Raw genomic sequence first — 25,670 nt, 5'->3', positions numbered from 1 at the left:
GTCTAACGCTCTTGGGGTTTCCATATTTCTCTTGAGGCTTCATTATTGTGTCATGGTTTTCCTTGGATGTGACGGGTATAGGTTTGTCACCCTGTTGTGAGCGTTATATCCACTCTTGATTGGTCAATGTAAGTTCTATTGTCGGTGAATTGAGTGTTGCAAGCAGCCATTGATGGTAACGACTCCTTTGATTTTTCAGAGCACACGGATGTGTCTGAGGTTTCACTGCTATTAGGGGAGGTGTCAATGCGTCCATTGGTGGGTGGACTCGATGCTTTATTTATCAACTCTCCAGCGCTCTTTGTCTCAATGTTCTTGGGGTCCACAACCACCTGCAACTGTTGTTTTCGCTGTTTCCTCCTCTTTTTCTTGGTCAGTGAAGGTGCATCTCTCAACAACTCAGGACCTTGGACTAGGTCAACCGTTGATGTGCTTGGTTGGGCCTTAGCATTTCCTTTCTCTAGTGTGTCCACCCGGGTCATAGCCGTGGCTCGCTGATTAGCGTCGCCAGGTTGTGAGGGTACAACTGTCTCCCTATTGGAAGAGTCTAGCTCTTCCGCCAATTCCCATGTGTTTAACTCCTCTAGCCTAGCCTTTAGGCTCTTTGGAAGTGCTGGAGTTGTTAATGAAGTTGGTTGCGACACCTCCTCCACAGGTAAACTACTAAGGACACGTTCCGCAAGGGGCATTGTCACGGACAAGGGCTATGACTGCTGTGATCCCTGATTTGAAGTACTAGCAGCTAGTTCAGTGGACCTGCTACTATTGGTGGATTGCGGTGTCCAGTCCTTAGGGTGATCGGAAGTGGTCGCGTCTTTTGTTGCCCTTTGAGAATTCATCTGTGTAGATCGAGCATGAGTTGATCTGGTCACATTGGGTTGCATAGGAATATCCTTGGGCCGAGAGCTACGACTAGTGTCATGTCCCTCCTCTTGGATATTTGGAAGCTTTGATGGAGATAGAGATTAGGAGTGAGCAGCCGCTATTGACGACCGCTGTTGTGCTTCCTGTGTCCTTTTGAAAAAAGAGGATGTAGGAGATCTAGGACTCTTAGGTGGACTTGGCAATGGCTGAATGGTTTGCTTGTGATTGTTAGACGATTCTGTCATTAGCTTTGTTGAGCAATTAGCCTTAGCATGAGCGATGTTGTGCATGTGGTACTCATTATCCTCTTGGGAAGTCAAAGGCTCCTTGGCCACTAGTGGATCTCGTGCACGCTCGACCGTTACCTCCGATATCTGCGTGCTAAGCACGGTAGGCTGAGGATCTAATTTTTGATAGGTCCTATTCTGTTTCTTGATTTCAATCGTGAGGGGCTCAATCGCTTCAATATTATTGGTTTGAGACTTGGATTTTCATTTAGGTTTCCTCCTACGCCTCTTTGCTTTTGACATAAATTGGGCTTTTGGCGGAGGTGCTTTAGCAGGGGGTTTTGGTACCCAAATCCATTGGTTGCTTGCATAATACCCTTGAGCACGAAGCAATGCTTTGGATATCCATCGCGGTGTTGTGCTGATTCTCCATCGATGCCTTCGCCTATAAGGCTTGGGCTTCCTTTGGGGTTTTCTACGATATTTGTAAGTCCCAAGCCCGTCCTTGGCATTGTCTCTTGACCTTCTTGTTTCAAGCATGGCCTCACTCACTGGTTCTCATTGTTCAACCTGTGCTTGTATCAACTCTTCCAACAAGTCTGTGCTCTCATTAGTAGGCTTGACTGTTACGTCAGCACCTTCCTTGCCTTTCCCTCGAGGTTCGATGAGGTCACCCTTGCTAAAGGTTGTGACTATCCTCACACCCAGTAGTGTCAGGTGTATTCTCTGAGCTATATAGACAGCCTCACATTTGGTCGCCCTTTTGAAGGGTCTTCCCAGGAGGGTCTCCTTACCGTATTTAGCACTATTTGGAGGAACATGGAATAGGATAGGCAAGCTCTCAGTTTTGATTGTTGCAAGGATATTGCACTTCCCTATGAGTGCTTGTGGAGATCCCCCATAAGGGTTAAGAGTTGCATTAGTCGGTGTCAGCTCTAGTTGGCCTAGTAGGGTCCATGCCTCATAGGGCAAGACATTAAAATCCGCTCCTTCATAAATCAGAGCATCGCTAGTATGCTCTCTTTTCGCGGTGAGTTTGAACCTAAGATAAGCAGGTGGTACTATGTTCTCATCTTCCGGGTCTTGTCTTGTAAATTTAAGCCTTCTGACAAATGCCCTTGAGTCCCCAACTGCACGACCCGATGTGGATTCTCCACTGATGTCTTGGCTCTTCAGTGTAGTGCTATTCAAGGAGCATCTATTGTCAGGACTGTTGTATCTAGTCATTCTCGCTATTATAGCTTGATGTTGTTGCTCCCCGCTTTGACTAGATGCAGTCCGAATGCAACACGTATGTGTTTTTGCAGTGTGGCCTTTTTGCCCTTGTTGGCTAGATTGGCCCATAGAGGTTCTAGGGTCTCTATTTCTCTCGGTCCAGGCATGGGCTTTTGGTTGCTCGTTCGTTAGTGAGAATCCAAGTTCATGTAGAGCCATTACTACGCTAGGGTCGAATTTGGAGGACCTGTCATGGCATGCGTTTTCTCTCCAACCTACTTGGGGGAGGTGCAAAGGAGGCAAAGCCCCCTCTGCGGGGGTCCGGGGGGGCAGTCCCCCCCAGCCCGCAGGGTCGTTATGGTAAATGCCATACGTGATCCGAGAGACCGTTTATAGCCAAATTTTAAACTACTTGCTCTAAGATTCAACCCAGTGATCAACCTGTGATAGGGTTTCGGCTCTATGTGGTCTCTTGGTCAATTTTACCGTCTTCAGGTAAAAATTTAAGAAAATCTAAATTCGGCCCAACAGGTCCGAATTACAGGGGCTGAATGCCTAATTCGGACCATCCGAGGGTCGAGTAGAAGTGACTGTATGTAACTGTCCGGATGCCAAATTCGGCCAGTTCGAACCTAGATGTCCGAGGGCCGAGTGGGTCGAGGCTAAGTCGGGTGGTCCGAGTGGGCCGAGGGCTGAATTCCAAGTTAGTCCAAGTGCGCAATTCGGACGACCCGAGTGGTGGGTGTCTGAGTGGTAGTGGCTGAATGGTTTGAGGACCAAGTGGTCGAGGGCCGAGTCGAGTGGTCAGGACGGCCGAGTCGAGTGGTCTGAGGGTCGATTCTGGGACTCGGTCCAGAATCGCCGTCACTCGGACACGTCGAGCGCGGTGCGTTTTTTCGTTGGACCTCATGAAATCTGCCGCGCCGAGCGTTGGAGGCCTTCCCCCTAGTCAAGCAGCTCCAGATCCATCCTACTCATGTAGGGGAAGGTGCAGAATTACCTGGGCTGGGCAAATATCTCTCGGATGACAAGATCGAGGCGGATCCACTCACTAAGCTTCCCTCTTCTCTCCTGCTCTCTTAAAACCTTGCAATGCACAATGTGGCCTTTCTTGCCACTCTTGGCCCTTATATTCCTTCCCGGGTATGGTATTGATACCCCCAATCACTCACTTGCCAATCTTAGACATCACAAGCGAGCTTTTTACCATTTTTTGCACGATTTTTGCGTTGTTTTTGCCCTGCTTTGCAATAGTAAATCCTAATGCTTATTTTCTTTGTTTTTCTTTGTTGTTCTTTGTTTTTCTTTGTTTTTCTTTATTTTTCTTTGTTTTCTCTTACTCTAATGTATCCAAATCACAAAGTAAATACCTACACTACTCCATCTCACAACATAAATCTTGAAAAAGCAAAAAACCTACTTGCCAAGGAGATCGAATACCATCTTCAGCCCCCTCACTTCCTACCTATCTCAAGCACCGGTTCGGGGAAAACCCTTACTTCGATGCTCGATTCGGAGCGTGCAAGTGCTCAAGGCTTGAATCCATTGGTCCCGGCAACGGAACCAAAATGTGGGAGCTTTCGCTCAACCGCCAAGACCCACAGACCGCTTATTGCTTCAAGCGTTCCAAGTCGAGCACTAATGGCTATCTCTCACATAGCCGATGCGCCATCCATATCTACGGGTGTAGTGAGCTTACCTCCATGCCGTTTGAGTTACCTCCTCTCCCGCGCACTCCGGTAGCTCCACGATCCAAGTGCAAGCTTCAAGCAAGCTCTATCCTCAAGCTCCACGCTCCAAGCTCCATCACCGCGAGCAAGAGAAGAGAAGAGAAGAGAAGAAGAGAGGAGAAGATGGAGAGCTTCTCCACCCCATGGTCCCTCACCCTCACACACTCACTCCCTCACACTCTCACCCTCCCTCTCTCAAGCACAAGCTCAAGCAAGTAAGAACATGAAGAAGAAGAAGAAGAAGAAGAGGAGAGGCACTTTTTGTCACACACAAGAATGAGCTTCTCATTCACCTTTCAACTTTATATACAAAACCCTAAATCCCTTTTGGGCGGTCATCCCCTTTTCCCTCTTTTTTACATGGCCGACCATGGCCTAGACTCTTTTCCCATTGTCTCTCTATCTTCCTAGCTTCCTTTCCACCACCCGTCTACATTTACAAATTGCACAGGTGAGAGCCCGACGCTCCTTGAATTAAACCATGATGCGCTTGCGCTCTTTTACAAAAGTTTTGACTTGCGCTTTTTCTTGTACGCCTTTGTCTTCCATTTCTCTTGCCTTGGCCTTTGTCTTTGTCTTTTATTTTAGCTTTCCGGATTTTCCACTGCCTGGCACTCTTTTACAAGATCTTAGGGTGTGCCTTTGTATTTTAAAATGCACATTTTTCCTTTTTCATTTGCCTTGGGCTTTTTAAGGTTGCCCCTGCGCTTTTGGTCTTTTCTTTTTTTCTTTCTTCTGTCGGGCTACCTTTTTTCCGCCTTTGCCCTGCGTCTTTTTTATTTCCTTTTGCTTTCTTCGTGTTGGGGTTAATAATACCACCCCTTGGAAGACAAGGCATCGGCCTCGGGTCTGACTCGTCCCCAGGAACCTACCAAGCCTATGCAAGGCAATGAACAATTGCTCAAAGACTTTTTCTTTCTTTTCCATTTCTATTTTTATAAGGGTTAGAATCCCTTTTTACACACCTCCGTATATTCATATATTGTATTGCAGATATTTAGGGTCTTGTCTCTTTCCAGCATTATTTTAGTAGGCTTCTCTATCTGCCTCACAACTAACAGGAACTCCCAGAACGACCGCCTAGCAAGTCAGCAGAACAGGTTCACTAGAACTCCCATAATCTAAAATAGGTCTTACAATGCTTGACAATGCCTTGTAGGAGGCAATGACTACTCAGACCTCCCCCAGACACACAGAGCCTAAACTTGGGACTTCATGCCTCGATTGCCGGTCCCCAACAAAAGAATGTAACCCTTACACACACATATATCATTAATTGCTTAAGGAAAAAGACTCGAAAAGGGGATGAAACCACCTGGAATGGCCACAAGAAGCTCCTTCGCAGCAAAGGCTCTCTCTGATGACTTCGTTAACTTGTATAATGCAATCACTACAACAAAAATCATTAACTGTACCCGCACCAAACAGATGAATGGCCCTCTTGGCCTAAAGGAATAATACATTTCACTGCAAACTAGCTGGCCCTCTTGGCCTAAAGAAATCAAGCAAACCAGCTCATAGAGATCCCTCCTTGGAAGAAGGCAAATATACAAACACATGCTCCACTCCAAGGGGAAAGACAGGGCGCTCAATCCTAAACTAAATGCATCAAGTTATGACCCATACCTCCTTCATATACAGCAAGAGGTGTACGCATAATATGTCGTCGAATCAACCTATGGGTCCAAGATAATAGTGGTAAATGTGTCTCGGCTACTTTTCTCATTATCCATATAAACCATCACCTACCATATAACGCATGGTCTGATAACATTTCCCATAAGCAACCAGGTCCCATCTCATCATCAATAATAACATCCGGACTAGGACACAGTTGAAAAAGAGGTCCTTCTCATAAGTAAAATTGACTAATGAATCCGTAAACTGATTCCAATAGTGTGGAATGAGCTGAAGAGATATGCTCTCAAATTCATCAAGGAGGGTTATAGCAGTTCGATGATACATATGAAGGATAGGATTCCGGACTGTATATGTCTCATTAAGTTGATTTAAGATCAACTGGGAATCCCCTTTTACTACCAACCGTTGAATGCCACCTTTCTTGGCAATATTTAATTCCATAATCAGGGCTTTATACTCCGCCATGTTGTTAGTGAATCCCACCCTGAGATAAGCAGCTAATTTCATTGTAACTCTACGTCAGGGATCTCAGATGACTACTCCAACACTCCCTTTTCTATGAGGTCACCTAGACGCTCCATTAAAGTATAACGTATGTCTACAATGGGTTTACACAGCCAGCCATCAAGAACTCCCCTATTCATAATTATGATAATCAAAATTCAACATATTTAGAGGATGAACTGACGGCTCCATCCCACCTTTATTAAACTCAATAGGGATGCTTGTCAAGATTTGTAAACATTGATGGCAGAAAACTTTAATCTCCCACACAAAGGTACCGTCTTCTTGCTCAACCACTTTGTATCCCTTGCTCCACTAGATAAGCCTTCCCTGATGATATATTTGCTCTAGATATGGGTGCTCCAAATAAGGGATTAACCGCTCCATTGACCAATTTAAGCTCTCCTGCAGGTCTCAAATCAGCCCCAGCATGGACCTGCAATGCATTTAGCGCTTAAGCATTTTTTAAAATAATAAGGCTTAATCTTATTAAGATTAACCTTATTCTTAAATTCCACTCCTTGTATATAAGCTAATAAAACTGTGGACTTATTTTTACCTATCTGAACTATCTTGTAAGGGCCATCCCAATGAGGTTCCAGTTTTCTTGGAAATAGCTCCCTATGCGCATCGTAATACAGAACTAATTGTCCTTTTTTAAAGGTATACTTCTTCACCTTTAGATCATGCAACTGCTTCATCCGACGTTTAGCTATCTCCTAGTGCAACAAACTCTGCAATTTGAGCTCGTCCAAGTGGGCTATAGTCGTAAACTGCCCAAATAAGGCATCTTCATCACCCAAAGAATGATTGATTGCGAACCTTATGGTTGGCAACTTGATTTCTAAGGGCGACACATTCCTCCCCGTAAACTAATTTGAATGGGGTGTGGCCAGTGGCTCGTTTAAACGTCGTATTATACGCCCAAACCACCATATATAATTTTGTATCCGGATCTCATTTCTTTTCAGAGACTATCTTGGATAGGATACCAACAAGCTGCTTATTGGTACTTTCAACCTGTCTATTGGCTTGCAAATTATAGGGGGTCGTATTGTTATGCTTAATGCTCCATGCTTTAGTCAGGCTTCAAATTACCTTATTCAAAAAATGAGTTCCATGGTCCAATACTATTTCCTTTGGGAGACCAAACCGACAGATGATTTGCTCAAGTAGGAAACTAGCAGTTTCTTTTGCATTGTCCTGCCTCATCGCCCGTGCTTCTGACCACTTTGTAAAGTAATCTGTTGCTACTATAATGTATCTTTTCTGAGTAGTAGTCGACGGGGTAATAGGTCTTACAAAATTGATGTCCCATTTCTCAAATGGAAGGGTAGCCATAATAGGCGTAAGTGGACGCTTCCTATTCTCTGGACTGTCATGTCTTTGACACGTATCACACCTCTTAACATAGTCAAATGAATCCTGGAAGATGGACGGCCACCAATAACCAGCTCGTAAAGCCTTCTATGCTGTCAACCGCCCAACAAAGTGTCCTCCACAAGCAGAGTCATGGCACTCTTCCAAAATAAAGGGAACCTTGTCAGGCATCACACATTGGCGATAGATATCATCAACACCTTGCCGATATAATGTCCCTGTGATCAAGGAAAATTTCAATGCCTACTGTTTAATCTTCCTCTTCTCGGGTTTTGATAGAGTAACTCCAGTCTCTTCCATAGAAAGATAGTGCGTTATAGCAGCATACCAGGAGGGAATAGACATCGTATCAATCTTAAACAATGTTTCCATGTCACTTCCTTCAGCCACGATCTCTTTTGGCTCTTCGAAATCCACAAGACACTCGACAATGCCTTGAAGCTTTGGCGGCTTACTCTTAATCTTGTAATCAAACTCCTGCAAAGTGATTAACCACTTTGCTAAACGATCAGGCGGCTGTAACTTATTCAGCAACAATCGAAGCCCTTCCGCCTTCGTATAAAAAACCACCCTCTCATAAAGAATGTAGTGTTTGAACTTCTTGGTCGCAAATACCATCGCAAGGCACAACTTCTCCATATAGGTGTAGTTAATTTCTGAAATGCCCAACTTTCGACTAGCAAAAGCTATCGGATGGTACCACTTTTCCTCCCAAATTTGGGCCAAACAAGAGCCGATACTATACATAGTTGTTGTTGAAAATATATAGAACATTTCACCTCTTTTTGGTGCTTTTAAAACAGGTGCTTTGGCAAGCTTCTGCTTTACATTGTCAAAAGATACTTTGCAAGTATCACTCCATGAAAACTAACAATTAAACGACAATAGGTTCGTCAGTGGCAACGTTCTTTCTACCAAGGCATTGATAAACCTCCGATAATACCCTACCAATGACAGAAAGCTATGAACTTCCTTTAGAGTGCGCGGTGGACTCATGGTAACTATGACCTTGATCTTTTCAGGATCAATCGCAATCCCTACGGAATTGACCACATGGCCTAACAAGAGCCCATGTGGAACTCCGAAGATGCACTTCCATGGGTTGAGAGCTATGTAGAATTGTCTGCAACGCTAAAATCACTTCTGTAAGATAATTAACTGTCTATCCCTTACGGTGGATGCGCCCATATCATCAATGAATACTTTCAACTCCTCGAGGGAAGTATCACCAAAGGTCTTATCAGTTGTTCTCTGCCACAAACCTGGTGCATTACATAACCCAAATTCCATCACATGGTACACAAAGGTATCAAAGACAGTAATAAACATCGTTTTTAGCTTGTCTTGCTCAGAAATCGCCATTTGGTTATACCCTGCAAAGCAGTCCATAAACGAATAGATTTTCCTACCTGCTAGTTGATCCAAAATTTGGTCAATAAACGGCAATGGGTAGTAATCTTTAATAGTTTGCTTGTTCAACTCTCTAAAATCTACGCAAAGCCGGATCTGATTATTATTATTATTCTTGATCACAACTGGTGAGCACCAAGTATCTGAACAGGGAAGATCAAACCTGCCTTCTGCAACTTTTGTTGTTCCTCGAATAACCCGTCCCTTAATTCAAAAGCCATACGTCTTACTTTTTGATGTATAGGGCGGGTAATTTCCTTTACAGGAATAGTATGCATAGTTAGACTGGGAGGAATACACCGAAGTTCGTCATAGCTCCAAGCAAAGATATCGCAGAACTCCTGAGTCAAGGACACATAGTCCTCTCTCTCTTCCGAACTGAGCATAGAACCCAATTTGATTGGTTGTGAATCATTAGGTGTATCAAGGTCTAGCTCAATAACATCCGCGTCTCTTATTCAATCATGAAGCTCTATCGGCTCATTCAAGGTTATTTGATAAATATCCTTTGTAGTGGACCCTTCCTTAGATCCATTGCTTGATGATGTCTCACTATTAGACAGATCATCTACTGTTTCTATTTTAGTAGAGGATAAAGGAGCTCTCTCACTCTGAGGAGACTCATGGTAAGCATCCACTATTACATGATGGGCACCTCGACCTAGAATCACTTGACCATCGGGTATATCGACTTGACAGTCTATTCATAGAATCCAAGGCCTTCCTAGCAAAACTCGATAGCTAGGATATCTTGCAAACCTTATTATCCTAAAGTCCAAATAGCATTCAACACTTGCAATAGTAATGTGGACTTTAGTGATGCAACCTTCTGGTTGTCTTAGACTATCATCCGCCATCCTAAAAAGTGTGGAGCCGTCTTTTTGAATTTTGAGACCTAGCTGCTCCATCAAGTCTGAACTTATGATATTGACAGAGGATCCACTGTCCACGATAGCGTGCTCCACTAATATTCCATCCACATACGCTGGAACCCTAGGGCAATGCTTTTCAGCACGATCGAACCAATCTTCGCCTACTCTAGCTATGCCCAAAGGTTCCACTATATACTCGATACACAGGATTTTCTTGAATTCCTTACGTGCTCCTGGAGAAAGTTTAATCAATTGTAGGAGATTCACATCTGGTTTGACTTCGCAAAGAGAACTTGCTAGGTCAAAGTCATGGTAATTAGCCAAAGTTCTCTTCTCGCGCCAAACCATTCTTTCCTTTGGTCATTGGACCGTCGGCTTTAGTGCCTCTTTTTTGAATTTTGTCTTTTTTCTTGGCACCTCTTTACCCTTCTCGAGATCTACTTTACCGTCAACAGGCCTTAGAGGTCCACCTTCCATATCCAAATTCAAGACTCGCTTTTCCCTAACATCCTGCTTAGGGTTTCCCTCAACAAGTTTTACAGTTAATTTATCATCCTCTTTAATCTTTTTCCCTCTTGTTACGGCTCGTAGATTAGAAGTTTCTGCATCGACACGTACAGTCTCAATAAGGCTAACTCCACTGCCATGAGGCAACTCCTCTACAACAGCCTTTCCTCGTTGTAGTATTTGTCTTGGTCCCTCATCTTGCTGGAGATTATTCCCTTGTGCGTGATGATTAACTGGACCAGGTTGTTTACTTCCTTGTTGGAGAGAACTGATCTTACTCTAACAGGTAGCAACTAAATGGCCAGACTTTTCGCAAATATCATATTTGACATTCAGGCAATTCCTAGGGAAATGTTGGCCACCATACCACTTACAGCTGAATCTTGAGGGGCCACCCTCTTCAGGGCGTCGACTCCCTATCAAATTCTGTTGCTTCTTAAGGAAATTGACATCCACAGCTATGTCGATATTGTTCAGTGATCATATCGGTGTAGTGCTTCATCATGTCCTTAACTTCACCAAGGACATTAGAGGCACTCGACTCGTAGCCGCGATCGTCAGTTTGTTGTCCCATGGGCCTAACCACTTGATTAGGTATTGGCCGTTGACCGACTAGGACAACATTAGGATTCATTGTTTGGCCCCCACTATTTAGTGAGGCCACCTGACTAGCCATGGGCATAGTCACGCTAGGAGAAGCTGGTAACATAGGCAAATTCGGCATGATACCTCCTCTCCCATTCGCACTTGAAATGGATCCCCTTAACTCCCATTGGTCAAGGCCAAATTATTACCATTTTAATTTATCCTTGCTGCATAAGCTGCTTGCAAGCGCGACTCTACTGCTTTTGGGTAATAGCAGTGTGTCAATGTCGGCCAAAGCAACACTACTCAACTGCACCTGGATATTAAAATCTAATCCATGTAGAAAATATTGTATCTAGGCAGCCATTGGAATGGGGTTATAAATATTTAGTTTATGAAGCACTTGCTTTAATTTCTTGGCATAGGCCTGGACATTCTCATTTAGTTCTTGGCGTGTTATATTCAAGACACGCAACCAATATTGTCCACCCTTCTCAGGGGTAAACTCTCTACAAAAAGCCGTAAAGAATTGGGCATTGCTAGTTATGGTTTTGGCTTCGAGACTGTGGTACCATACTGCGGCTCTTTCTTTTAACGTCATGTTAAAGAACATCATTAGGTGTCCATTTTGGATTCGATAATTGAACATGAGTGTTTGAAACTCCTTAATGTGGAGTTCTCCATCTTCTTCTGCTAACCCATGGAAAATTGGCAACGATGCTCCTAATGCCGACAAATCTGGTGTCCTTGCTAGAATTGCGATAGGTTGTGCCATGGCTATAACCAGATTGACAATAGGATTTTGTGTAGGTAAAACTACACCCCCACTTGTTGTGGGTTGATTAACTGGAAGTAGGAAAGTACTAAGACTTCCATTTGCACCATTCGAAGAGCTACTCGTAGCACTTAGGTTACTAGAACCACTGCCACTTATGTGCAATGGGCTACTCCTTTGAGGAGAATAATGACTTAAGATCTCCAAATGCCATCTAGCCCTCTCAACACGTTCTGCTTTTTGTATTTTGGCTTGGCGGTCCTTGTCAGAGGACATAAACCAATAGTTTGGTCCCTAGAAACCCTAGATTCGAGAACCACCACTTGTTGGCGGCTCTCGACAGACGCACCACTGATGGGACCTCCGGCACTGGCTAAGGGACTAGCTAGACCTCATACCCTCATCAACAAATAACCCCATCTCACAGCCTCGCGGGCCATGAGCGTCTCTCGAGGGATGCACTATCCTAGACACTAAGCACTATACATTCAAGCACTATACATTTATAGTTTGTAATCCAACGTATGTTTCCTTTTTCCCGTCTCCTCAGAGGGAGATTATACATATATCGGCATTAAATGCCACACATCACACACACAAGGGCACCCCACCGGCTGATTGTTGTGGCCCTACTGCAGCTCTCCTACATCTTGGGGATTGGCCCCTCGATGTGCTGCTTTCATATATAGACATATTCGAAACAAACTCCCCTCTTAGTGTCAATATATTTAACGTTCCAATAATGCACTTATCCACACTTATCCATCTCCTTTTGACTCACCGTCTAGACCTACAACCAGATTGCTCACTCTCTCCACCTGGGTTACGTCCTAAAGAAACCAAGTGCTATGCATCTAGGAGCTTGTGATTGATACCATTTAACGATGCTTGATGCAAATGTATATATGTTGATGTGCTCAAACAATTGAAAAATAGCCTCGTGCATTGTGCAAATCCATTCTTTTCATGTTTCCATACACTAACACATAATTGCTGTGTTGAGAGAAGACACCGAGCCTTTCACTTGTGCTGTACTTTCCTTTATTTAACTTAACGTCATCCTATATGAATAATGTAGCAAATACATCAGATTTTATAACATATGTTAATGCACAAACTCCCCCCTCTCCCTACCGTTTAGAGTTTTGCTTGCGGTGATAGGTAAAAGGGTAATTTCATGTGTATTTCGCACAAAATAAGCAGTAAATCTTCACAAAAACATATAAATGGAGATAACCGTAAGCAAACCCTCATGATTTATCCTCATTATACACTCACAGACATATCCATAATTTTCCATAATTTTTCTCATCCATTCCTTATTTTTTTCCTTTTAAAGAGCATTTTTAATCATTTTTATATATTTTTTATTTTTTATCAATAAAAATAGAAAAAAATTAGCATTATTTCAGAGCTGTGACTCTTGAGTCCTTAAAAAACAACCATGTAGATTTTATTGGTATTTTGTTTCATGCATTTCTCATTTTAAGCCCAAAAACTCTATTTTTACTCTAAAAACTATGCTTTTTGGATTTTTCTCATTTATTTTTCATACTTAAGTGTATATTTTTTGAGTTTTTTTATTATGAAAGACTAAAACTAGCATCAAATAACATGTCCATCAATTTTCAGTCCATATGAACATTGTTAACCTCATCAAATGCGAAAAAAGAGCCATTTTCTTTGTAAAAATATCATTACCGTGTATTTTTTATTATTTTGGGTTTTGAAACTTGTTGCGGGTCTGCAAATCATGGCCCATTTGATGATGTGCCCGCCTCCACATTTCCATCTTCAGCCCCCCTTCGATTGGGAAGCAATCCGGTACCATGCCGGGGACGAGCATTCACCAATCGGGCTTCATTCTTCTTCACACACAAGAACTGTCCCTTGCAGGAGAGAGAGGGAGGAGAGAGAAAGACTGAAATCTGATCTCCACAATCGGGCATCCATTCAAGGAGCAGACTGGAGCAATGGAGAGCAAAGATCAAGAGTAGAGTAGGTATGTAATCGGTTGGGGGGGTTGCTTGCAGCCCCCATATCTCATCTCAATCATTGGAGAGGATGGCGCCTTCCTACACGCTCGCCCGAAAAAAACAGCGCCCCTCTCCTCCACAAAATTCGTTTTTTTTTAGGGCCCCCCTTTTGGGAGCCCCCACCAAGGGTCATGTCTTTTGGCTCCCATTAAAGTCCATTTTCACTTGACTTTAGCCTTGGTTTCCCGAGCGCTCCCATTTCCTCATCCGATGTTCGTTTCGAAGTCTGAAAAATCCTGGGTATCTATATTGAAGTCCTCCATTGTCGGGCATCTCCCAAGGTCTTATCTGACATACCAATAAATTGTCAAAATTCACCAACTATCGTCAAGTGGGTCTTTTAAGCCTTTTTCGGGCATTGCCGCATAAAATCGTACTAATTGCTATCGCCGCTTTCGACGAAGTCTATTTTTTCCCTGAAATTTGGAAATTTTGGCTATTTTAAAGCACTTCTTGGCATAAAAAATCATTTGTCACTAAGATAAATAATTTCTTTCTAAAAATAATAATATGAAGGAAAAACTTAGTGTAAGTGGCAATACCTTCCAATAGTCTTCTCAAAATTTTTCTACCTTTGAAACTAGTTTGGATTAAATAAGAATTCTATTATTGAGAATAAATCGAATGTGATATTTTGACTTTATTTTTAATCTTTTGACTTCTCGAAAATTAGACTTGAAGAACTCTAAACCATTAAATAGAGGAACTCTTGAGCAAAATAGTTTGAGGTTCGTAACATGACACTTTCCTAGGTTTGTAGGGACTGTAGCCATCCTTCACAGAAGTCACTACGTGAATCGAGTCATGAGCCATAAGTCAAAATTGACCAAACATATTTGAAACTTAGCAAAGCAAGGCAAGCTTTAAAGATTTAAGTGTTAAATCTTAAAAGCTTATGAAAAAGAAGAAGAAAAAGAGGAAAATGATGACGAACATGTCTCCCCTTTTTTTACTCAAAACAAAGCGGCACCTCGTGCTCCCAAATTTGGAGTCCCTGATTGCTGAAGAAATAGCATGAATTCTCTTCATGTGTCACAACAGATAACTCCACCAATCTCTCTCTTCTTTGTTTGACGAGAGGCTTAGATTGAAGTAAGATCATGTGAGAGCCAAGCGAATCAGTCATGGCAGCCTCAAAGATCAAATCACCAATATCAGATTACATCTTGAAAGCTTCCAGATTGTTGTTTTGCCAATATACCCTCCATAAAGAACTCTTCTTGGCCACAACCCTTCTTCTTTTTTTAAACTATAAATACAAGGCATGAGAAGCTGTTGGAGGGCAATTCGGAGCAAGAGAGGAGAGGCCCTTCTCAGGAGTATAAAGCAAGAGGGAGTGGGAAAAGAGATGTGTGAGGATGGGAATTCTCATTAGAAGACAAGGAGGATACTCTGCGAGCTCTTGGAATCGAATCCTCCATCCCTTCTACCCTACTTCCATGTGGAATCAAGACTCTTCTTGATTTTCCTAAATTCCTAGTGATCGCCAATCCCCCCATCAATAAAATTCCCATCAATCCAATTGTGATGATCCCAAGATCTCTTGCCAAAAATCCCCTCTACGATCTCACAATTAAAGTCCATGGCCCCAAAGAAAAAATTTATGAAGGTTGTGTTGGCAGGAGCTGCCAATAACGTTGTGGACACAATCACTACAAATGGAATGACGAGTATTGGGATTACAAATGAAGCTGCAAATACCATCAACCAAGCACTCATCATGGATCCCCAGGTATTATATTTTTATAATAGAGGCAGCTAGCAGGCCATCATCCCATGAATTGGCAACAAAAGCTGCATTCATAAAATAGGAATTTATTCATTTTCTGCATATAATCTTTTAAAGGAATTCTTAACCGCAAATTCCAAGGGCTAGCTTGGGTTTGTACAAGATGAACCTAAGCAAGTACAAGGAAGGTATTGTGTCCTTAAAAGACTTAATATTTTTGATTTGTGTTGATATAACGAAACCTCTAATGGATAATCACGGTCGCCAATTCTCAGCATATGAAAGACCTTGAGATAAAATTGTTGAAGAATACTTTTCGTAATTAAACCAACCAATATTTTTTTAAATCGTGGGCAAGGACCCACAAAACTCCAAGGGAGTTATTCTCAAGAATAGAATTCTTGTTTAATCCAAACTAGATCCTGAGGTAGGGGAAATTTGAGAAGACTATTGGAAGGTATTGCCACTTACGCTAAGTTTTGCCTTGATATTATTATTTTAGAAAGAAAATATGTCTTGAAAATAAATTTGTTAAAATTTTATGTTTAAAGTATTCAAATTAAGATATTTGTAATTGTAAGTTAGGTACTAATCTTTTCCAAAATTCATTAGGCTAAGAGATGGATGACTGAGTACAGATTGCTGCCGAGATTGTGGCAGTATTTTGGTGAGCACAGAACACTGACTGAGGTAGTGTTCTTGATGGCGTTAGACTTTCCCAAGGCTAGCGTGAATAAAACCTACTCCAAGGGGTTTTCTTTAAATTATTATTTTTTCATTAGTGAATATAGACCAATCATGACGCGAAAGGTCTTGTCGTAGGGAACTATAGGATAGGAGGAGGCTCTGGTCATAAACTCCTTAGGCTCTTATGAACTACCAACTACCCTTCGATTTTCAAACAATGTCCTAGAAGTTTCAATACTAGTTGAGAAATTGAACTTTGTTGAGATATTGGCAATTACACCCAGCTTAGCCTCTTTGTATGAAGCAATGTGGGCTCAGGATGTAGAACCCCATATGGATAGTGGTGGAAAGTGTAGCCTAGTCTATTCCTATAAAGCATTGTATTTGCTCTTTTTTTTAATGAAATATCATAGTACTTTTGTCCTTCAGTAAAGTATCTGTGTCGTTGTCAACTCACAAGATTGTGTTTATGAGTCCAAGTCTCAATCTTGGAACCTAATTAACTTGTGTGACAGTCAGTCTTAATATCTATGTCCTCATGAGCTCACTCTTTCTCTTTCAACTTCCATAGCCATGTCCTAGATCCATGCATTCTCACATGGTATTAGAGCCCAGTTGAGCATGGCCTAGCTCATCTTAGCTTCCTTCTCTACTCTTCCAGCTCCACTTCATCATTGCTCATCAGCTCAAGTCTAGTTGAAGGTCTCATTTTCCACCTCTATCTCAACTTGATCTTTCTTGATAGCCATAGTGAGCCTGTACCTACCCTGCTTAGAGCTTTCATATCTCTCAAACCATGCCATATCTCATTGAGCTTCCTTCTAGAGATTTGTTCCCCTGCTTCAAAGCTTCTTTGTGGCACTTCAATTGTTGTTGAAATTGATGGAGTATACTTCCAACATTGTAGAAATTCACCATCACTGCCTTGTTGGCACCTGTTCCTATTCATATTGATGGTGCATATCGTGTAGGTCGCAATTTGGTTGAGATCATGGGGCAATTGGAGCTTCATACCTAGGCTACCTCCCACTAAGAGGGCTTCCCAAATGATAATCTCTATGAGCTGTCCCAACTAAAAAATTAGACCCTTGTCTTGGAGACCCTAATATGCCATAGCTCATTTTCAATGGAGCTTTTTTCACTTCATCTACTCACTAATTCCAACACATTGAAGGTCTTGTCACTTAGATCTAAAGGTCCCAACATCAAATCAAGGAGGGGAAGATTTGGATTTGGAAGAACTCAAAGGATTTTGCAGATTTGGAAGACCCAAGGAAGAAACATAGTGTATTGACACTCATTTAGTGCTCTTAGCACTTGTGTCTTTTGACACATATCAATCAACTCTTTTGATACTCAAATCTAATAATTTTGGAGTTGATTTGCTGTTGTCTCTGCCACATCAGCATGGGAAAAGACTCTCCAATTGTTCAATTCAATGGAATCGGGTTTCACACCTAGCAAACTCGCATCAAAATCATCTTGATGAAGAAGGGCCTATGGGCCATTACCAATGGACAAGAAAAGAAGCACCGAGATGCAACTCTTGCACCTATTTGGAAGAAGAATGATGACAAAGTACATTCCATCATCAAATTGGAGCTGGATGATAACTACATCCAGGTGACACTACCTATGATACTTGGAATGGATTAGATACCATCTCATTTGAACTACATGGAAAGTCTCCTAATCCATCTTATAGGGATAAATCTCAAGATGGATGAAGATATTTGTATTGGCATGTTATTAAAAAGCTTGCCTCCTTACTATAATAATGTGTCAACTACATTAATCAATATGCCTAGTCCTAAATTTGTTGACATTAAGGCCTCCCTACTAGAATAAGAAAAGAAGAGAAATCCAAAGAAGAACCAAGCACCTCTAAAGATGAACAAATGTTATATGTTGATAACAAGTACAAGGGCAAGAAAGATCAGTTGGTATGTGACTTTTACAAAAGGATCGAGCACACAGAGAAATTCTATCATGCCAGGAAGAGGTCTCAAAAGGCCTATCTAGCTACTATTAAAGAAGAAGAAGACCACGTAGAGTAAAAGGAGAAGAAGAAGAAGAAGAAGACCACCAGGAAAAGGACAAGCCTCATCAGTTCTTCTACTCCTATTCTGATAGACTTTTTTAGCCTTGTATTTCCTAGTCCTAATGCTTGTGACATAGGCTTGTAAACTCCTCATGTAACCTTGTATTGCAACCTCTATATACTTTGTGAGGCCCCTGTTACAGCCTATGGATGTCCACCATGTCTTTTGGTACCCACACTTAGCCTTTTTTGTGATAGCCTCTAGTGTTTACCATGTTTATGGTGTGTCCACACTTTGCAAGTGGTTTCTCACTAAAGCCTCTACACACTTTGTACTTTTCTAGTTGTGATTGAGGGGTATTGAGATATTGACAATCACACCTAGCTTAGCCTCTTTGTATGGAGTAGTGTGGGCTCAGGATGTAGAATCCCATATGCACAGTGGTCGAAAGTGCAGCCTAGTCTATTCCTATAAAGCATTGTACTTGCTCTCTTTTTAATGAAATGTCATAGTACTTTTATCCTTCTAGCAAAGTGTCTATGTCATTGTCATCTATGTTCTCATGAGCTCACTCTTCCTCTTTCAACCTCCATAGCTATGTCCTCTATCCATGCATTCTCACAAACTTGAAAAGAATAATACCTTCGGGTTGACATCATTCTTGTTCGAATAGAAAACATTATAAAAGGTTATTTTTCTAAAATGAACTATTGAGAAGGGATTTCTTTACTCTGTTTTTATGTCGTGAAGGCATGTAATGAATTTGTATCAGGAGATAATTCAAAGAAGCTATTTTTATATGTTGGTAGGTAAGTAAGTAATTAAAAATACTATCTTGAGAGAAGCGAGAGGATGGACCCTTGACGGTGGATCCAGACCTATGGTTGGGTGATCTTGGTAAGTCGAGAGCTTTCCTAAAGAAGGAATAAAAATCACATTTTTTATGGACCATTAGAGATCACAAAGCCTGACTCACATCACTTTAGAACCATGGGCAAGAGGAATCTAATTGCCATACTTCCCCTTGTCTCCCATTTTCTTTCAACCTAGCGCAACACAAGCTTATTTTAGTCAGCAATTTCTATAAGGGATGGAAACTGAAACCGTTGATACTAATCAACCATTAGTAGTTGATTTATAAAAAAAGATTCAGGTCGATCCTCGTGGGAATAATTGGAACTTACACTGCGGGGGGTAGACTCAAGCGAGCCTAGTTAGCAGACTCCAAGGGTTTTCATCAAAATCTCGAATGGTGTTTTCTAGGGCATCTCTTGATGGGCTATTAAGAACGTACCGCTATGGGCGTGCATGTTACACTTTCTGTTATCAGTGGGATATTATTGAAGATTTATCAATGTATTGGCAGAGAGGATGTTGCCACCCATTGACGAATCTATTATTCTTTAACTGTATGTTTGTTTGGAGTGACCCCTATCAAGTATCCTTTGAGGATGTAAAGCAAGAACTAGCAAAAGTGCGAGTCTTGAAAGCACCCAAAGGGGGTGAGGTCTTCTATATATTTTTAGTAGCCACAATGCATAACATCATTTTCTATCTAGCCCAGATTTGGGAGGAGAAGTGGTATCATCCAATTGCATTTGCTAGCCGTAAATTAGGGATATCTGAGATTAATTATACCTACATGGAGAAGCTGTGCCTTGGGATGGTATTTGAAATTCAAGCATTACATCCTCTATGAAAAGGTGATATTTTATATGAAGGCGGAGGGGTTGATGCTATTGATAAATAAGCTATAGCCACTTGACCGTCTAGCAAAATGACTGATCACCTTGCAGGAGTTTGAGTGTGAAGCTAGGAGTAAGCCTCCAAAGTTGTAGAGCATTATTGAATGTCTTGTGGATTTTGAAAAGCTGAAGGAAGTCTTGGTTGAAGGTAGTGACCTCGAGGGTCTATTCAAAATTAATATGGCTTCCATCCCATCTTGGTATGTTGCATAACACACTATCTATTTAAAAGAGAGGTTAGAGCTACTTTATCAAAGCCTAAAAAAAGAAAAAGTAGGCAACAAGCCTTGAAATTTGCCTTGATTGCAAGAATGATATACCAGCAATATAGTGTTCCAATTACTTAGTTTATTTCAATAAATAATGTACATATACATTTCAAAGAAAATTGATTTACGTTGCACATTTTAAAAAAAATATTGAAACTTACTGTACTTATGAAGATAATTGTTATTATTAATAAGGTATTATATACTAGTTTATGAAAGGACTTGGGAAACCCTCCCAAGACTAACTTATTAAAACTATGTTTGTAGTATAGAACAACAAAAAGAACTAGCCTAGTGGATAGTCACTTGGCAGTTAAGTGCACTTGGGTGATGACATTGCTGGGATGGGTGACCTCTCGGGAAGATTTTCCTACAAGCTAGTGGGAGCTTCTCACGCGCAGCCAACAACGCCAACGAAGCTTTTGTAGCCCATTGTCAAGTATGCAAAGGCCAAGATGCCAAGGTCTATGCCTTGGTCACCGACCTAGTCACTACCTTGGAGTGACGCCCACGTGGCGCGCATTGCGTTCTCGCCCATATATTCGTCAATAATTATCTTCACACTGCAAAAATGGAGCCCCTCCTTCACTTGTCAAAAACACTAAAAGAAAACGTTATGTCTGTCATCGATGACGTCATAAAAAAAAGTTAAAAAGCAGGTGCCCTCTCTTTATCCCCCCCTCTTTACTATATAAACAGGGGTAGAGCGTCACGTCAAGGACACACAACGATCCATGCATAAGTTTCTCTACTGCTATTGATGTGACGAAGCTTTGCTGCAATTAGCCGAGTCTCTCTCTCTCTCTCTCTCCACTCTTATGCAGAAGTGTTGCTCGAACCCATCAAGCTTCTTCCATGGCTCCCAAGAGACGTCGAGATGCTGAACGAGGTCATGCTTAGAGAGCTCCCCAACATGAGGAAGTGGTCACCGTTGTTGCTGAGGACTCAACATGATGCTGAAGCACAAGTGAAAGTTAACCCGGAACACATTCAAACCAAAGAACCAGCCATCCCACAACAAATCAAGGTTGCAGCTATAACTCGTAATCATGATGGATGGTCAAACGGAGATGATCAAGTTAGTACATAAGAAAATGATCATGATTAGTTAGAACTTACTTAGACTTGTAAAAGCATATTAGTATTATCAAATTCTTTTTAAGAAGGAACACGAAAATTGATGATGAGTTATGACTCTTATGATTCCGGGCTTGCACAGCCAGACGAGTTGTGGATTGTGGTGGTTGGGGACATTGGGGTCCCCAACCCAATGCTCCCTTACACTCTGCGGAGTGTGGAAAAACTGACTTGCAGGTGGGGTTCCTACACTCTCGAGGGACGTAGGTGTTTTTGGTTCTTGATTACTCGAGGACTTGAGAGGGCAAAGGGCCAATGAGTGGTAAGTGCCCTATTATATAGGACGGCTTTGAAGGCTTAGGGAAGCTTGGAGGGGCCTTGAACCAGTAAATTTCATGCTGAATGCGGATGGAGTGCGATCACATACAACCCAATTTGGAGGGATTGGAAGGTCCTATCCTAGGCTGGACAATGTCTTTCTATGAAAAGACGGTTTTGTATCACTCTGCGAAATGATGGTGAAATAAAGTATCTGATTTTTGAATTATTTGTTATGTGCTAAAGATCAAGTTTAACGAACCCAATTTAATGGAGTAATGAAAGAAAGCTGATTTTATATGTCCAAATAGTGTAGTAGTATGCTTTGCTAATTAGAAAACTAAGCAAACCCATCGAGGAAAGTGGGAGGCTTTGATCCTGACGATTGGACGCCTGTGGCTGGGTGGACTCGATAAGTCGGGTAACTTTCCAACACTAGATACACTACAAGGAATTGGGCAATTAGCGACGCCGATTAGCGACGGCGGATATCGGCGTCGCTATTTGCGTCGCGAGGCTGCAGGAAAAAAAACGCGGCCGAAACCTGAGCGCCGTTTTCATTTATTTTGTTTCGCATTTTGAGAGCGAGAGCGAGGGAGAGAGCGAAGGCTTTGTGAGAGAAGAAGAGGAAGAGACTTGCTGCCGCCGCCGCCGCCACCGCCGTTGTTCGCGAAGGAGAGGAGGAGCCCTCGTTGCAAAGAGAAGCCGCCCACACTCGCCATATCTCATTGATGAGTCTCCCTCTCTTTTTCTTTTGCTTGTTGAAGGTTTAAATCGTTCTCTTTTGCTTGTTTAGGAGAGGAAATGAAAGAGAAGGAGAGGGAGAGGAAGAGAGGGAGAGAAAGAGAGGGAGAGGGAGAGGGAGAGGGAGAGAAAGAGAAAGAGAGGGAGAGTGCATTATCTCTCTCTCCCTTTTGCTTGTTTAATGTTTAAATTACTTTCTTTTTTGCTTGTTTATGAGAGGAAACGAGAGAGTAAGAGAGAAAGAGAGGGAGAGGGAGAGGGAGAGGGAGAGTGAGAGAAAGAGAAAGAGAAAGAGAAATAGAGGGAGAGGGAGAGGGAGGGGGAGGAAATGAGAGAGGGAGAGAAAGAGAAAGAGAGGGAGAAGGAGGGAGAGTGCATTCTCTCTCTCCCTCTTCCTTTTGCTTGTTTAATGTTTAAATCACTTTATTTTTTGCTTGTTTAGGAGAGGAAATGAGAGAGAAAGAGAGCGAGAGAGAGAGGGAGGGGAAGGAAATGAGAGGGATAGAAAGAGAAAGAGAGGGAGAGTGCATTGTATCTCTCCCTCTCCCTTTTGCTTGGAGGATGTTTAAATTACTTTATTTGTTTCTTGTTTAGGAAACGAGAGAGAAAGAGAGATAGAGAGGGAGAGGGAGAAAAAGAGAAAGAGAGGGAGAGGGAGAGGGAGGGAAAGGAAATAAGAGAGGGAGAGAAAGAGAACGAGAGGGAGAGGGAGAGGGTGAGAGAAAGAGAGAAAGAGAGGGAGAGGGAGAGAGAGGGAGAGAAAGAGAGGGAGAGGGAGGGGAAGGAAATTTAAGATAATAGACTTATTGATAATGGTATGCAATGTGCTTTGCCATGGGCTATGTACATTGGTAACTCTTTAAGATGGCTTAAAAATGGTCAATTCCTTCATGAAGTCCAAGTAGGGGATCTAATTGTGATATGCATAATTCATTGTTTTTGTATTAACTTTATAGGCATGCTGCCATAGGACATGTTTGGAGAACTTTGTAAGTTTCTCTTTTGTTTTGCTTATTTATTTTTTTGAGATATTCTTTGTACTGACAATCATGTTTCTAACAGTTAGCATTTTGTTTTCTTTGCAACACTTCGTTATAAATCGCGATCCGCAAGGCCTTGAGACTCGATATGCAGAGAGACATGGTTTCAAGGCATTGATCGACCGATTGTATAGACGCGGCGGCCCTGTAAGTCACTCATCTTTCTTGTCCGTAGTTACCATGAGATATTTAAATGCATTATTGTATGGTAGATTGATATGTTGTTTCTTTTTCTGCATAATCCGTTTGATGCTCCTTTGCAGCGGGACGAGCTTTCGGGGGATGAGGATTTGTAGCTCGCCCTTGGATCCTTAGAGCTCACACACCTTTAGTTTTTAGTCGCTTGATCTATGTAGACATTTTCTATGTATTAGTGATATCGTTTCATGATTGTACAAAATCGCATTTTATGCGATCATGTATTTATTTCATGTATCAGTTTTATGATTTCAGTATACATTCTTTTTGTTTGCAAACGCTTTGTATGCAGCAATGCAGAAACTATTTTGTATGGCTCTCATACAGCACACAGTGCTACTGCCCTGCCACAAATTTTTTTTTTCTCTGTTACCGTCGCTATTTGTGTCGCAAATTTACTGCTCGCGTCGCTATTGGCGTTGCTATGAGCATCGCAAATTCTCTGCAACCGTCGCTATATGCGTCGCTATATGCATTGCTATATGCGGCGCATATAGCGACGATTCTATGGCGTCGTTAATAACGACGCTTTTTGCGACGACGGGGGAAAATTTTGTTGTTTGTATTTTCGTCGCTTTAAACGTCGCTATAAGGTCTATATCTTGTAGTGATAGAGCTGATTAAATCGTGACCCTCCCAATACCGAAAGGATTAATTACGAGATTTAACATCGTTTTAGGGGACTAGAGCTGAGATTTTACCTTATGGATAGGGGAATCGAGTTACACTCTCCCCCGTCTCTCACTCTCTTTGAACCAAGGGCGGTTTTAACCTCACTTCTACCTTTGATTGATTACAAAGTAGTGTTTTTAATAGGTGGGCAAAAGATTGCTATTAGGGGTGACTTGTCCACGCTTCCCTTATGAAGTAGAACCGAGATTCCCGTGTTTAACTAAGTCCAAGGTTTTTCATGGGGAGACGGGATGGTGATGTGCATGGATATGAATTTCAGTCAACTGTTAGAGGACTCCAAGTTTGTTGGAGGAGGCACCTCACAAGCAAGCTATTGATGATGTTTATTACCGATTTGTCCTACCTGATGAGGTCCCATTTATCTTGGAGGAGTGCCATGACTCTACTTTTATGGAGGGCCCTTTATTGGATGGTTGACTGCATAGAAAGCTTTGAGAGTCGAATATTGGTGGCTACCAATTTTCCAAGATGCTTTTGCGTATGTCAAGAGATGCGATACATGCTAGAGACATGATAGTAGGGAGAACAAGAAGCGTCCACTAACTCCTATCATGGCTATACTACCATTTGAGAAGTGGGGCATTGATTTTGTTGGATCTATACATCCTTCCTTGACTATGCATAAGTATTATATCATTGGCGATAGACTGCTTTACAAAGTGGTAGTTCAAGCTACGATGAAGGACAATGCCACAAGGAAACACATAGTTTTATCATGAACAAATTGTCTGCTATTTCCGTCCATTGAATGAGTTGGTGTTTGATTGTGGGACATGGTTTTTGAATAAGGTCATAGAAGCCTTGATGGAAGCTCTAAAAATTTAAAACAATAAAACTACCTCCTATAATCCCCAAGTGAATGGACAAGTAGAGAGTATCAACAAACACCTTACGAGGATTTTATCCAAGACAATGTCCAAAGGTAAGGCCGATTGGATAAAAAACTTCATGTGGTTGCTCGGGCTTATAACATGACATTCAAGAGAGCAACAAGCCACGCCCCACTCAAGTTGGTATATGGAGAGGAGTGTGTCTTACCTTTGGAAATTGAGTTACCCACTGTGAGGTTTGCTATGAATCATTCATTAGGTGAGACATAAGCATTGCAAGAAAGGTTCACTTCCCTTGCACACCTTGATGAAATACGATTGTTGCAGGCTCTATTATATCAAGAGGTAGGGAAGAAGAGGATGAAAGCACTTCATGACATTTGAGCTAAAAGATATAAATTCGTGAAGGGTCAATTGATCGTAACATACTAGGCCACAAATGGTTAAATCTCCCTCTCTCGGTTTGCACTCCCTTCCATGCGCATGAACAAGGCTTAAGGAGGCTCTTTAAAAATCATTTTTTTCTCTTTTTTTAAAAAAGTTAAAATTTTA

At 41.9% G+C, this 25,670-nt stretch overlaps 1 long non-coding RNA gene across 1 annotated transcript in view; it reads left to right on the top strand.

Annotated features, from left to right (window-relative positions):
• The window catches only part of LOC148032947 (uncharacterized), a 42,861-nt gene extending 18,979 nt beyond the window's left edge, over positions 1-23,882 (top strand). The window contains exons 4-6 of the long non-coding RNA XR_015691771.1: positions 23,314-23,346; positions 23,471-23,544; positions 23,661-23,882. This is a non-coding gene — a long non-coding RNA (uncharacterized LOC148032947). The remainder of the gene's footprint in view (positions 1-23,313; positions 23,347-23,470; positions 23,545-23,660) is intronic.
• Positions 23,883-25,670: the final 1,788 nt, after the last annotated feature.

The sequence above is a fragment of the Lygodium microphyllum genome, chromosome 8 (genome assembly GCF_053477565.2).
Source record: "Lygodium microphyllum isolate KBCC chromosome 8, Lygodium_microphyllum_v1.1.10, whole genome shotgun sequence".
Taxonomy (NCBI): domain Eukaryota; kingdom Viridiplantae; phylum Streptophyta; class Polypodiopsida; order Schizaeales; family Lygodiaceae; genus Lygodium; species Lygodium microphyllum.
Note: the sequence above shows the minus strand (reverse complement) of the source record. Positions and strands in the feature narration are given on the sequence as shown.